Raw genomic sequence first — 12,028 nt, forward strand, 5'->3', positions numbered from 1 at the left:
TGGGAGCACTGGCAGTGCTGGCTGTGTGGTGGGAGCACTGGCAGTGCTGGCTGTGTGGTGGGCGCACTGACAGTGCTGGCTGTGTGGTGGGAGCACTGACAGTGCTGGCTGTGTGGTGAGAGCACTGACAGTGCTGGCTGTCTGGGAGGAGCACTGACAGTGCTGGCTGTGTGGGGAGCACTGACAGTGCTGGCTGTGTGGGGGAGCACTGACAGTGCTGGCTGTGTGGTGAGAGCACTGACAGTGCTGGCTGTGTGGGGGGAGCACTGACAGTGCTGGCTGTGTGGGGGTAGCACTGACAGTGCTTACTGTGTGGGGGAGCACTGACAGTGCTGGTTGTGTGTGTGGGGGAGCACTGACAGTGGTGGCTGTGTGGGAGGAGCACTGACAGTGCTGGCTAAGTGGGGGAGCACTGACAGTGCTGGCTCTGTTGGGGGAGCACTGACAGTGCTGGCTGTGTGTGGGGTAGCACTGACAGCGCTGGCTGTGTGTTGGGAGCTCGGACAGTGCTGGCTGTGTGGTGGGAGCACTGACAGTGCTGGCTGTGCGGTGGGAGCACTGACAGTGCTGGCTGTGCGGTGGGAGCACTGACAGTGCTGGCTGTGTGGGGAGAGCACTGACAGTGCTGGCTGTGTGGGGGGAGCACTGACAGTGCTGGCTGTTTGGGGGAGCACTGGCAGTGCTGGCTGTGTGTGGGGGAGCACTGACAGTGCTGGCTGTGTGTTGGGAGCTCGGACAGTGCTGGCTGTGTGGGGGAGCACTGACATTCCTCGCTGTGTGGGGAGGAGCACTGACAGTGTTGGCTGTGTGGGGGATCACTGACAGTGCTGGCTGTGTGGGGGAGCACTGACAGTGCTGGCTGTGTGGTGGGAGCACTGACAGTGCTGGCTGTGTGGGGGGCGGATCACAGTGCTGGCTCTGTGGGGGAGCACTGACAGTGCTGGCTGTGTGGTGGGAGCACTGACAGTGCTGGCTGTGTGGAGGAGCACTGACATTGCTGGCTGTGTGGGGGGAGGATGGCAGTGCTGGCTGTGTGGTGGGAGCACTGACAGTGCTGGCTGTGTGGGGGGTGCATTGATAGTGCTGGCTGTGTTGGGGAGCACTGACAGTGCTGGTTGTGTGGTGGGAGCACTGACAGCGCTGGCTGTGTGGGGAGCACTGACAGTGCTGGCTGTGTGGGGGAGCACTGACAGCGCTGGCTGTGTGGGGGAGCACTGGCAGTGCTGTGTGGGGAACACTCACAGCGCTGGCTGTGGGTGGAGAACTGGCAGTGGTGGCTGTGGGGGAGCAGTGATAGTGCTGGTTGTGTGGGGTGGGGTCACTGACAGTGCTGGCTGTGTGGTGGGAGCACTGACAGTGTTGGCTGTGTGGTGGGAGCACTGGCAGTGCTGGCTGTGTGGGGGAGCACTGGCAGTGCTGGCTGTATGGGGGAGCACTGACAGTGCTGGCTGTGTTGGGGAGCACTGACAGTGCTGGCTGTGTGGGGGAGCACAGACAGTGCTAGCTGTGTGGTGGGAGCACTGACAGTGCTGGCTGTGTGGGGGAGCACTGACAGTGCTGGCTGTGTGGGGTAGGAGCACTGACATTGCTGGCTGTGTGGGGGGAGCACTGACAATGCTGGCTGTGGGGGAGCAGTGATAGTGCTGGCTGTGTGGGGTGAGGGCACTGACAGTGCTGGCTATGTGGTGGCAGCACTGACAGTGCTGGCTGTGTGGTGGGAGCAATGGCAGCGCTGGCTGTGTGGGGAGCACTGACTGTGCTGGCTGTGTGGGGTAGGAGCACTGACATTGCTGGCTGTGTGGGGGGAGCACTGACAGTGCTGGCTGTGTGGGGAGCACTGACAGTGCTGTCTGTGTGGGGGGTGCACTGACAGTGCTGGCTGTGTGGGGAGCACTGACAGTGCTGGCTGTGTGTTTGGAGCACTGAGAGTGCTGGCTGTGTGGGGGAGCACTGACAGTGCTGGCTGTGTGGCGGGAGCACTGATAGTGCTGGCTGTGTGGGGGAGCACTGACAGTGCTGGCTGTGTGGGGGGTGCACTGACAGTGCTGGCTGTGTGGGGAGCACTGACAGTGCTGGCGGTGTGGCGGGAGCACTGACAGTGCTGGCTGTGTGGTGGGAGCACTGACAGTGCTGGCTGTGTGTGTGGGAGCACTGACAGTGCAGTCTGTATAGTGGGAGCATTGACAGTGCTGGCTGTGTGGGGGAGCACTGACAGTGCTGGCTGTGTGGTGGGAGCACTGGCAGTGCTGGCTGTGTGGTGGGAGCACTGACAGTGCTGGCTATGTAGTGGGAGCACTGACAGTGCTGGCTCTGTGGGGGAGCACTGAAAGTGTTGGCTGTGTGGTGGGAGCACTGACAGTGCTGGTTGTGTGGGGGAGCACTGACAGTGTTGGCTGTGTGGGGGGAGCACTGCCAGTGTTGCCTGTGTGGCAGGAGCTCGGACAGTGCTGGCTGTGAGGGTGGAGCACTGACAGTGCTGACTGTGTGGGGGAGCACTGACAGTGCTGGCTGCGTGGGGGAGCACTGACAGTGCTAGCTCTGTGGGAGAGCACTGGCAGTGCTGGCTGTGTGGGGGGTCACTGACAGTGCTGGCTGTGTGGGGAGCACTGACAGTGCTAGCTGTGTGGGGGGAGCACTGACAGTGCTGGCTGTGTGGGGAGCACTGACAGCGCTGGCTGTGTGGGGGGAGGATGACAGTGCTGGCTGAGTGGTGGGAGCACTGGCAGTGCTGGCTGTGTGGGGGAGCATTGACAGTGCTGGCTGTGTGGGGGGAGCACTGACAGTGCTGGCTGTATGGGGGGAGCACTGACAGTGCTGGCTGTGTGGGGTAGCATTGACAGTGCTGGCTGTGTGGGGGAGCACTGACAGTGAAGGCTGTGTGGGGGAGGATGACAGTGCTGGCTGTGTGGGGAGCACTAACAATGTTGGCTGTGTGGTGGGAGCACTGACAGTGCTGGCTGTGTGATGGGAGCACTGACAGTGCTGGCTGTGTGGTGGAAGCACTGACAGTGCTGGCTGTTTGGGAGCACTGACAGTGGTGGCTGTGCGGTGGGAGCACTGGCAGTGCTGGCTGTGTGGGGGAGCATTGACAGTGCTGGCTGTATGGGGGAGCACTGACAGTGCTGGCTTTGTGGGGCGTGCACTGACAGTACTGGCTGTGTGGGGAGCACTGGCAGTGCTGGCTGTGTGGTGGGAGCACTGACAGCGCTGGCTGTGTGGGGGGAGCACTGACAGCGCTGGCTGTGTGAGGGGAGGATGACAGTGCTGGCTCTGTGGGGTAGGAGCACTGACAGTGCTGGCTGTATGGGGGGAGCACTGACAGTGCTGGCTGTGTGGGGGAGCATTGACAGTGCTGGCTGTGTGGGGGAGCACTGACAGTGAAGGCTGTGTGGGGGAGGATGACAGTGCTGGCTGTGTGGGGAGCACTATCAATGCTGGCTGTGTGGTGGGAGCACTGACAGTGCTGGCTGTGTGATGGGAGCACTAACAGTGCTGGCTGTGTGGTGGAAGCACTGACAGCGCTGGCTGTGTGGGGGGAGCACTGGCAGTGCTGGCTGTGTGGGGGAGCATTGACAGTGCTGGCTGTATGGGGGAGCACTGACAGTGCTGGCTGTGTGGGGCGTGCACTGACAGTACTGGCTGTGTGGGGGAGCACTGGCAGTGCTGGCTGTGTGGTGGGAGCACTGACAGCGCTGGCTGTGTGGTGAGAGCACTGACAGTGCTGGCTGTGTGGGGGAGCACTGACAGTGCTGGCTGTGTGGGGGGAGCACTGACAGTGCTGGCTGTGTGGGGGAGCATTGACAGTGCTGGCTGTGTGGGTAGAACTGACAGTGCTGGCTGTGTGGGGGAGCACTGACAGTGCTGGCTGTGTGGGGGTGCACTGACAGTGCTGGCTGTGTGGCGGGAGCACTGATAGTGCTGGCTGTGTGGGGGAGCACTGACAGTGCTGGCTGTGTGGGGAGCACTGACAGTGCTGGCGGTGTGGCGGGAGCACTGACAGTGCTGGCTGTGTGTTTGGAGCACTGAGAGTGCTAGCTGTGTGGCGGGAGCACTGATAGTGCTGGCTGTGTGGGGGGAGCACTGACAGTGCTGGCTGTGTGGGGGGAGCACTGACAGTGCTGGCTGTGTGGGGAGCACTGACAGTGCTGGCGGTGTGGCGGGAGCACTGACAGTGCTGGCTGTGTGTTGGGAGCACTGACAGTGCTGGCTGTGTGGGGGAGCACTGACAGTGCTGGCTGTGTGGGTAGAACTGACAGTGCTGGCTGTGTGGGGAGCACTGACAGTGCTGGCTGTGTGGGGGTGCACTGACAGTGCTGGCTGTGTGGCGGGAGCACTGATAGTGCTGGCTGTGTGGGGGAGCACTGACAGTGCTGGCTGTGTGGGGAGCACTGACAGTGCTGGCGGTGTGGCGGGAGCACTGACAGTGCTGGCTGTGTGTTTGGAGCACTGAGAGTGCTAGCTGTGTGGCGGGAGCACTGATAGTGCTGGCTGTGTGGGGGGAGCACTGACAGTGCTGGCTGTGTGGGGGGAGCACTGACAGTGCTGGCTGTGTGGGGAGCACTGACAGTGCTGGCGGTGTGGCGGGAGCACTGACAGTGCTGGCTGTGTGGTGGGAGCACTGACAGTGCTGGCTGTGTGGGTGAAGCACTGACAGTGCTGGCTGTGTGGTGGAGCACTGACAGTGCTGGCTGTGTGGGGGGAGCACTGACAGTGCTGGCTGTGTGTGGGGGTGCACTGACAGTGCTGGCTGTGTGGGGGGAGCACTGACAGTGCTGGCTGTGTGGTGGGAGCACTGACAGTGCTGGCTGTGTGGGGGGAGCACTGACAGTGCTGGCTATGTAGTGGGAGCACTGACAGTGCTGGCTCTGTGGGGGAGCACTGAAAGTGCTGGCTGTGTGGTGGGAGCACTGACAGTGCTGGCTGTGTGGGGGAGCACTGACAGTGCTGGCTGTGTGGGAGGAGCACTGACAGTGCTGGCTGTGTGGGGGAGCACTGACAGTGCTGGCTGTGTGGGGGAGCACTGAGAGGTCTGGCTGTGTGGGGGAGCACTGACAGTGTTGGCTGTGTGGTGGGAGCACTGACAGTGCTGGCTGTGTGGTGGGAGCACTGACAGTGTTGCCTGTGTGGCAGGAGCTCGGACAGTGCTGGCTGTGTGGGAGAGCACTGACAGTGCTGGCTGTGTGTGGGAGCACTGACAGTGCTGGCTGTGTGGTGGGAGCACTGACAGTGCCGGCTGTGTGGGGGGAGAACTGACAGTGCTGGCTGTGTGGTGGAGCACTGGAGGTGCTGGCTGTGTGGGGGAGCACTGACAGTGCTGGCTATGTAGTGGGAGCACTGACAGTGCTGGCTCTGTGGGTGAGCACTGAAAGTGCTGGCTGTGTGGTGGGAGCACTGACAGTGCTGTCTGTGAGGGTGGAGCACTGACAGTGCTGGCTGTGTGGGGGTGCACTGACAGTGCTGACTGTGTCGGGGAGCACTGACAGTGCTGGCTGTGTGGGGGAGCACTGACAGTGCTAGCTCTGTGGGAGAGCACTGGCAGTGCTGGCTGTGTGGGGAGCACTCGCAGTGCTGACTGTCGGTGGAGAACTGGCAGTGCTGGCTGTGTGGGGGGTCACTGACAGTGCTGGCTGTGTGGGGAGCACTGACAGTGCTAGCTGTGTGGGGGGAGCACTGACAGTGCTGGCTGTGTGGGGAGCACTGACAGCGCTGGCTGTCTGGAGGGAGGATGCCAGTGCTGGCTGTGTGGTGGGAGCACTGGCAGTGCTGGCTGTGTGGTGGGAGCACTGGCAGTGCTGGCTGTGTGGTGGGAGCACTGACAGTGCTGGCTGTGTGGTGGGAGCACTGACAGTGCTGGCTGTGTGGTGAGAGCACTGACAGTGCTGGCTGTCTGGGAGGAGCACTGACAGTGCTGGCTGTGTGGGGAGCACTGACAGTGCTGGCTGTGTGGGGAGCACTGACAGTGCTGGCTGTGTGGTGAGAGCAACGACAGTGCTGGCTGTGTGGTGAGAGCACTGACAGTGCTGGCTGTGTGGGAGGAGCACAGTCAGTGCTGGCTGTGTGGGGGGCACTGACAGTGCTGGCTGTGTGGGGGAGCACTGACAGTGCTGGCTGTGTGGTGAGAGCACTGACAGTGCTGGCTGTGTGGGTTAGCACTGACAGTGCTGGCTGTGTGTGTGGGAGCACTGACAGTGCTGTCTGTGTGGGAGGAGCACTGACAGTGCTGGCTGTGTGGGGAGCACTGACAGTGCTGGCAGTGTGGGGGGAGCACTGATATTGCTGGCTGTGTGGGGGGACCACTGACAGTGCTGGCTGTGTGGTGGGAGCACTGGCAGTGCTGGCTGTGTGGTGGGAGCACTGACAGTGTTGGCTGTGTGTTGGGAGCACTGACAGTGCTGGCTGTGTGGTGAGAGCACTGACAGTGCTGGCTGTGTGGGAGGAGCACAGTCAGTGCTGGCTGTGTGGGGGGCACTGACAGTGCTGGCTGTGTGGGGGAGCACTGACAGTGCTGGCTGTGTGGTGAGAGCACTGACAGTGCTGGCTGTGTGGGTTAGCACTGACAGTGCTGGCTGTGTGTGTGCGAGCACTGACAGTGCTGGCTGTGTGGTGGGAGCACTGACAGTGCTGGCTGTGTGGGAGGAGCACATTCAGTGCTGGCTGTGTGGGGGGGCCCTGACAGTGCTGGCTGTGTGGGGGAGCACTGACAGTGCTGGCTGTGTGGTGAGAGCACTGACAGTGCTGGCTGTGTGGTGAGAGCACTGACAGTGCTGGCTGTGTGGGGGGAGCACTGACAGTGCTGGCTCTGTGGTGGTAGCACTGACAGTGCTGGCTGTGTGGGGGAGCACTGACAGTGCTGGCTGTGTGTGTTGGGGAGCACTGACAGTGCTGGCTGTGTGGGGGGAGCACTGACAGTGCTGGCTGAGTGGGGGAGCACTGACAGTGCTGGCTCTGTGGGGGGAGCACTGACAGTGGTGGCTGTGTGTGGGGGAGCACTGACAGTGCTGGCTGTGTGTTGGGAGCTCGGACAGTGCTGGCTGTGTGGGGGGAGCACTGACAGTGCTGGCTGTGTGGGGTGGGAGCACTGAGAGTGCTGGCTGTGGGGTGGGAGCACTGACAGTGCTGGCTGTGCGGTGGGAGCACTGACAGTGCTGGCTGTGCGGTGGGAGCACTGACAGTGCTGGCTGTGTGGGGAGAGCACTGACAGTGCTGGCTGTGTGGGGGGAGCACTGACAGTGCTGGCTGTTTGGGGAAGCACTGACAGTGCTGGCTGTGTGGTGAGAGCAACGACAGTGCTGGCTGTGTGGTGAGAGCACTGACAGTGCTGGCTGTGTGGGAGGAGCACAGTCAGTGCCGACTGTGTGGGGGGCACTGACAGTGCTGGCTGTGTGGGGGAGCACTGACAGTGCTGGCTGTGTGGTGAGAGCACTGACAGTGCTGGCTGTGTGGGTTAGCACTGACAGTGCTGGCTGTGTGTGTGGGAGCACTGACAGTGCTGTCTGTGTGGGAGGAGCACTGACAGTGCTGGCTGTGTGGGGAGCACTGACAGTGCTGGCAGTGTGGGGGGAGCACTGATAGTGCTGGCTGTGTGGGGGGACCACTGACAGTGCTGGCTGTGTGGTGGGAGCACTGGCAGTGCTGGCTGTGTGGTGGGAGCACTGACAGTGTTGGCTGTGTGGTGGGAGCACTGACAGTGCTGGCTGTGTGGTGAGAGCACTGACAGTGCTGGCTGTGTGGGAGGAGCACAGTCAGTGCTGGCTGTGTGGGGGGCACTGACAGTGCTGGCTGTGTGGGGGAGCACTGACAGTGCTGGCTGTGTGGTGAGAGCACTGACAGTGCTGGCTGTGTGGGTTAGCACTGACAGTGCTGGCTGTGTGTGTGCGAGCACTGACAGTGCTGGCTGTGTGGTGGGAGCACTGACAGTGCTGGCTGTGTGGGAGGAGCACATTCAGTGCTGGCTGTGTGGGGGGGCCCTGACAGTGCTGGCTGTGTGGGGGAGCACTGACAGTGCTGGCTGTGTGGTGAGAGCACTGACAGTGCTGGCTGTGTGGTGAGAGCACTGACAGTGCTGGCTGTGTGGGGGGAGCACTGACAGTGCTGGCTGTGTGGGGGTAGCACTGACAGTGCTGGCTGTGTGGGGGAGCACTGACAGTGCTGGCTGTGTGTGTTGGGGAGCACTGACAGTGCTGGCTGTGTGGGGGGAGCACTGACAGTGCTGGCTGAGTGGGGGAGCACTGACAGTGCTGGCTCTGTGGGGGGAGCACTGACAGTGGTGGCTGTGTGTGGGGGAGCACTGACAGTGCTGGCTGTGTGGTGAGAGCACTGACAGTGCTGGCTGTGTGGGTTAGCACTGACAGTGCTGGCTGTGTGTGTGGGAGCACTGACAGTGCTGTCTGTGTGGGAGGAGCACTGACAGTGCTGGCTGTGTGGGGAGCACTGACAGTGCTGGCAGTGTGGGGGGAGCACTGATAGTGCTGGCTGTGTGGGGGGACCACTGACAGTGCTGGCTGTGTGGTGGGAGCACTGGCAGTGCTGGCTGTGTGGTGGGAGCACTGACAGTGTTGGCTGTGTGGTGGGAGCACTGACAGTGCTGGCTGTGTGGTGAGAGCACTGACAGTGCTGGCTGTGTGGGAGGAGCACAGTCAGTGCTGGCTGTGTGGGGGGCACTGACAGTGCTGGCTGTGTGGGGGAGCACTGACAGTGCTGGCTGTGTGGTGAGAGCACTGACAGTGCTGGCTGTGTGGGTTAGCACTGACAGTGCTGGCTGTGTGTGTGCGAGCACTGACAGTGCTGGCTGTGTGGTGGGAGCACTGACAGTGCTGGCTGTGTGGGAGGAGCACATTCAGTGCTGGCTGTGTGGGGGGGCCCTGACAGTGCTGGCTGTGTGGGGGAGCACTGACAGTGCTGGCTGTGTGGTGAGAGCACTGACAGTGCTGGCTGTGTGGTGAGAGCACTGACAGTGCTGGCTGTGTGGGGGGAGCACTGACAGTGCTGGCTGTGTGGGGGTAGCACTGACAGTGCTGGCTGTGTGGGGGAGCACTGACAGTGCTGGCTGTGTGTGTTGGGGAGCACTGACAGTGCTGGCTGTGTGGGGGGAGCACTGACAGTGCTGGCTGAGTGGGGGAGCACTGACAGTGCTGGCTCTGTGGGGGGAGCACTGACAGTGGTGGCTGTGTGTGGGGGAGCACTGACAGTGCTGGCTGTGTGTTGGGAGCTCGGACAGTGCTGGCTGTGTGGGGGGAGCACTGACAGTGCTGGCTGTGTGGGGTGGGAGCACTGAGAGTGCTGGCTGTGGGGTGGGAGCACTGACAGTGCTGGCTGTGCGGTGGGAGCACTGACAGTGCTGGCTGTGCGGTGGGAGCACTGACAGTGCTGGCTGTGTGGGGAGAGCACTGACAGTGCTGGCTGTGTGGGGGGAGCACTGACAGTGCTGGCTGTTTGGGGAAGCACTGACAGTGCTGGCTGTGTGTGGGGGAGCACTGACAGTGCTGGCTGTGATTTGGGAGCTCGGACAGTGCTGGCTGTGTGGGGGAGCACTGACAGTGCTGGCTGTGTGGGGGGGAGCACTGACAGTGCTGGCTGTGTGGGGGGAGCACTGACAGTGTTGGCTGTGTGGGGGGATCACTGACAGTGCTGGCTGTGTGGGGGAGCACTGACAGTGCTGGCTGTGTGGTGGGAGCACTGACAGTGCTGGCTGTGTGGGGGGAGGATGACAGTGCTGGCTGTGTGGGGGGATCACTGACAGTGCTGGCTGTGTGGGGGAGCACTGACAGTGCTGGCTCTGTTGGGGAGCACTGACAGTGCTGGCTGTGTGGTGGGAGTACTGGCAGTGCTGGCTGTGTGGAGGAGCCCTGACAATGCTGGCTGTGTGGGGGGAGGATGACAGTGCTGGCTGTGTGGGGGTAGCACTGACAGTGCTGGCTGTGTGGGGGGATCACTGACAGTGCTGGCTGTGTGGGGGAGCACTGACAGTGCTGGCTGTGATTTGGGAGCTCGGACAGTGCTGGCTGTGTGGGGGAGCACTGACAGTGCTGGCTGTGTGGGGGGGAGCACTGACAGTGCTGGCTGTGTGGGGGGAGCACTGACAGTGTTGGCTGTGTGGGGGGATCACTGACAGTGCTGGCTGTGTGGGGGAGCACTGACAGTGCTGGCTGTGTGGTGGGAGCACTGACAGTGCTGGCTGTGTGGGGGGAGGATGACAGTGCTGGCTGTGTGGGGGGATCACTGACAGTGCTGGCTGTGTGGGGGAGCACTGACAGTGCTGGCTCTGTTGGGGAGCACTGACAGTGCTGGCTGTGTGGTGGGAGTAGTGGCAGTGCTGGCTGTGTGGAGGAGCCCTGACAATGCTGGCTGTGTGGGGGGAGGATGACAGTGCTGGCTGTGTGGGGGTAGCACTGACAGTGCTGGCTGTGTGGGGGAGCACTGACAGTGCTGGCTGTGTGTGTGGGGGAGCACTGACAGTGCTGGCTGTGTGGGGGGAGAACTGACAGTGCTGGCTGAGTGGGGGAGCACTGACAGTGCTGGCTCTGTGGGGGGAGCACTGACAGTTGACAGCTACACCCCAGAGTGCAGTGGGCCCACCCAGAGAAACACACTGACAATTGGAACTGAATCACTGAATGGTCACAGTTACAGAGACAGCTACATCCCAGAGTGCAGTGGGCCCACCCAGAGAAACACACTGACATCTGGAACTGAATCACTGAATGGTCACAGTTACAGAGACAGCTACACCCCAGAGTGCAGTGGAAACACCCAGAGAAACACACTGACAATTGGAACTGAATCACTGAATGGTCACAGTTACAGAGGCAGCTACATCCCAAAGAGCAGTGGAACCACCCAGAGAAACACACTGACAATTGGAACTGAATCACTGAATGGTCACAGTTACAGAGACAGCTACACCCCAGAGTGCAGTGGAACCACCCAGAGAAACACACTGACAGTTGGAACTGAATCACTGAATGGTCACAGTGACAGAGACAGCTACATCCCAGAGTGCAGTGGAACCACCCAGAGAAACACACTGACAATTGGAACTGAATCACTGAATGGTCACAGTTACAGAGACAGCTACACCCTAGAGTGCAGTGGAACCACCCAGAGAAACACAGTGACAATTGGAACTGAATCTCTGAATGGTCACAGTTACAGAGGCAACTACACCCCAGAGTGCAGTGGAACCACCCAGAGAAACACACTGACAATTGGAACTGAATCACTGAATGGTCACAGTTACAGAGGCAGCTACATCCCAGAGTGCAGTGGAAGCACCCAGACAAACACACTGACAATTGGAACTGAATCACTGAATGGTCACCGTCACAGAGACAACTACACCCCAGAGTGCAGTGGAACCACCCAGAGAAACACACTGAAAATTGGAACTGAATCACTGAATGGTCACAGTTACAGAGGCAGCTACACCCCAGAGTGCAGTGGGCCCACCCAGGGAAACACACTGACAATTGGAACTGAATCACTGAATGGTCACAGTTACAGAGACAGCTACACCCCAGAGAGCAGTGGACCCACCCAGAGAAACACACTGACAATTGGAACTGAATCACTGAATGGTCACAGTTACAGAGGCAGCTACATCCCAGAGTGCAGTGGAACCACCCAGAGAAACACAGTGACAATTGGAACTGAATCACTGAATGGTCACAGTTACAGAGGCAGCTACACCCCAGAGTGCAGTGGACCCACCCAGAGAAACACACTGAGAATTGGAACTGAATCACTGAATGGTCACAGTTACAGAGGCAGCTACATCCCAGAGTGCAGTGGAAGCACCCAGACAAACACACTGACAATTGGAACTGAATCACTGAATGGTCACCGTCACAGAGACAACTACACCCCAGAGTGCAGTGGAACCACCCAGAGAAACACACTGAAAATTGGAACTGAATCACTGAATGGTCACAGTTACAGAGGCAGCTACACCCCAGAGAGCAGTGGAACCACACAGAGAAACACACTGACAATTGGAACTGAATAACTGAATGGTCACAGTTACAGAGGCAGC

Source organism: Scyliorhinus torazame, unplaced genomic scaffold, assembly GCF_047496885.1.
Source record: "Scyliorhinus torazame isolate Kashiwa2021f unplaced genomic scaffold, sScyTor2.1 scaffold_37, whole genome shotgun sequence".
Lineage (NCBI taxonomy): Eukaryota > Metazoa > Chordata > Chondrichthyes > Carcharhiniformes > Scyliorhinidae > Scyliorhinus > Scyliorhinus torazame.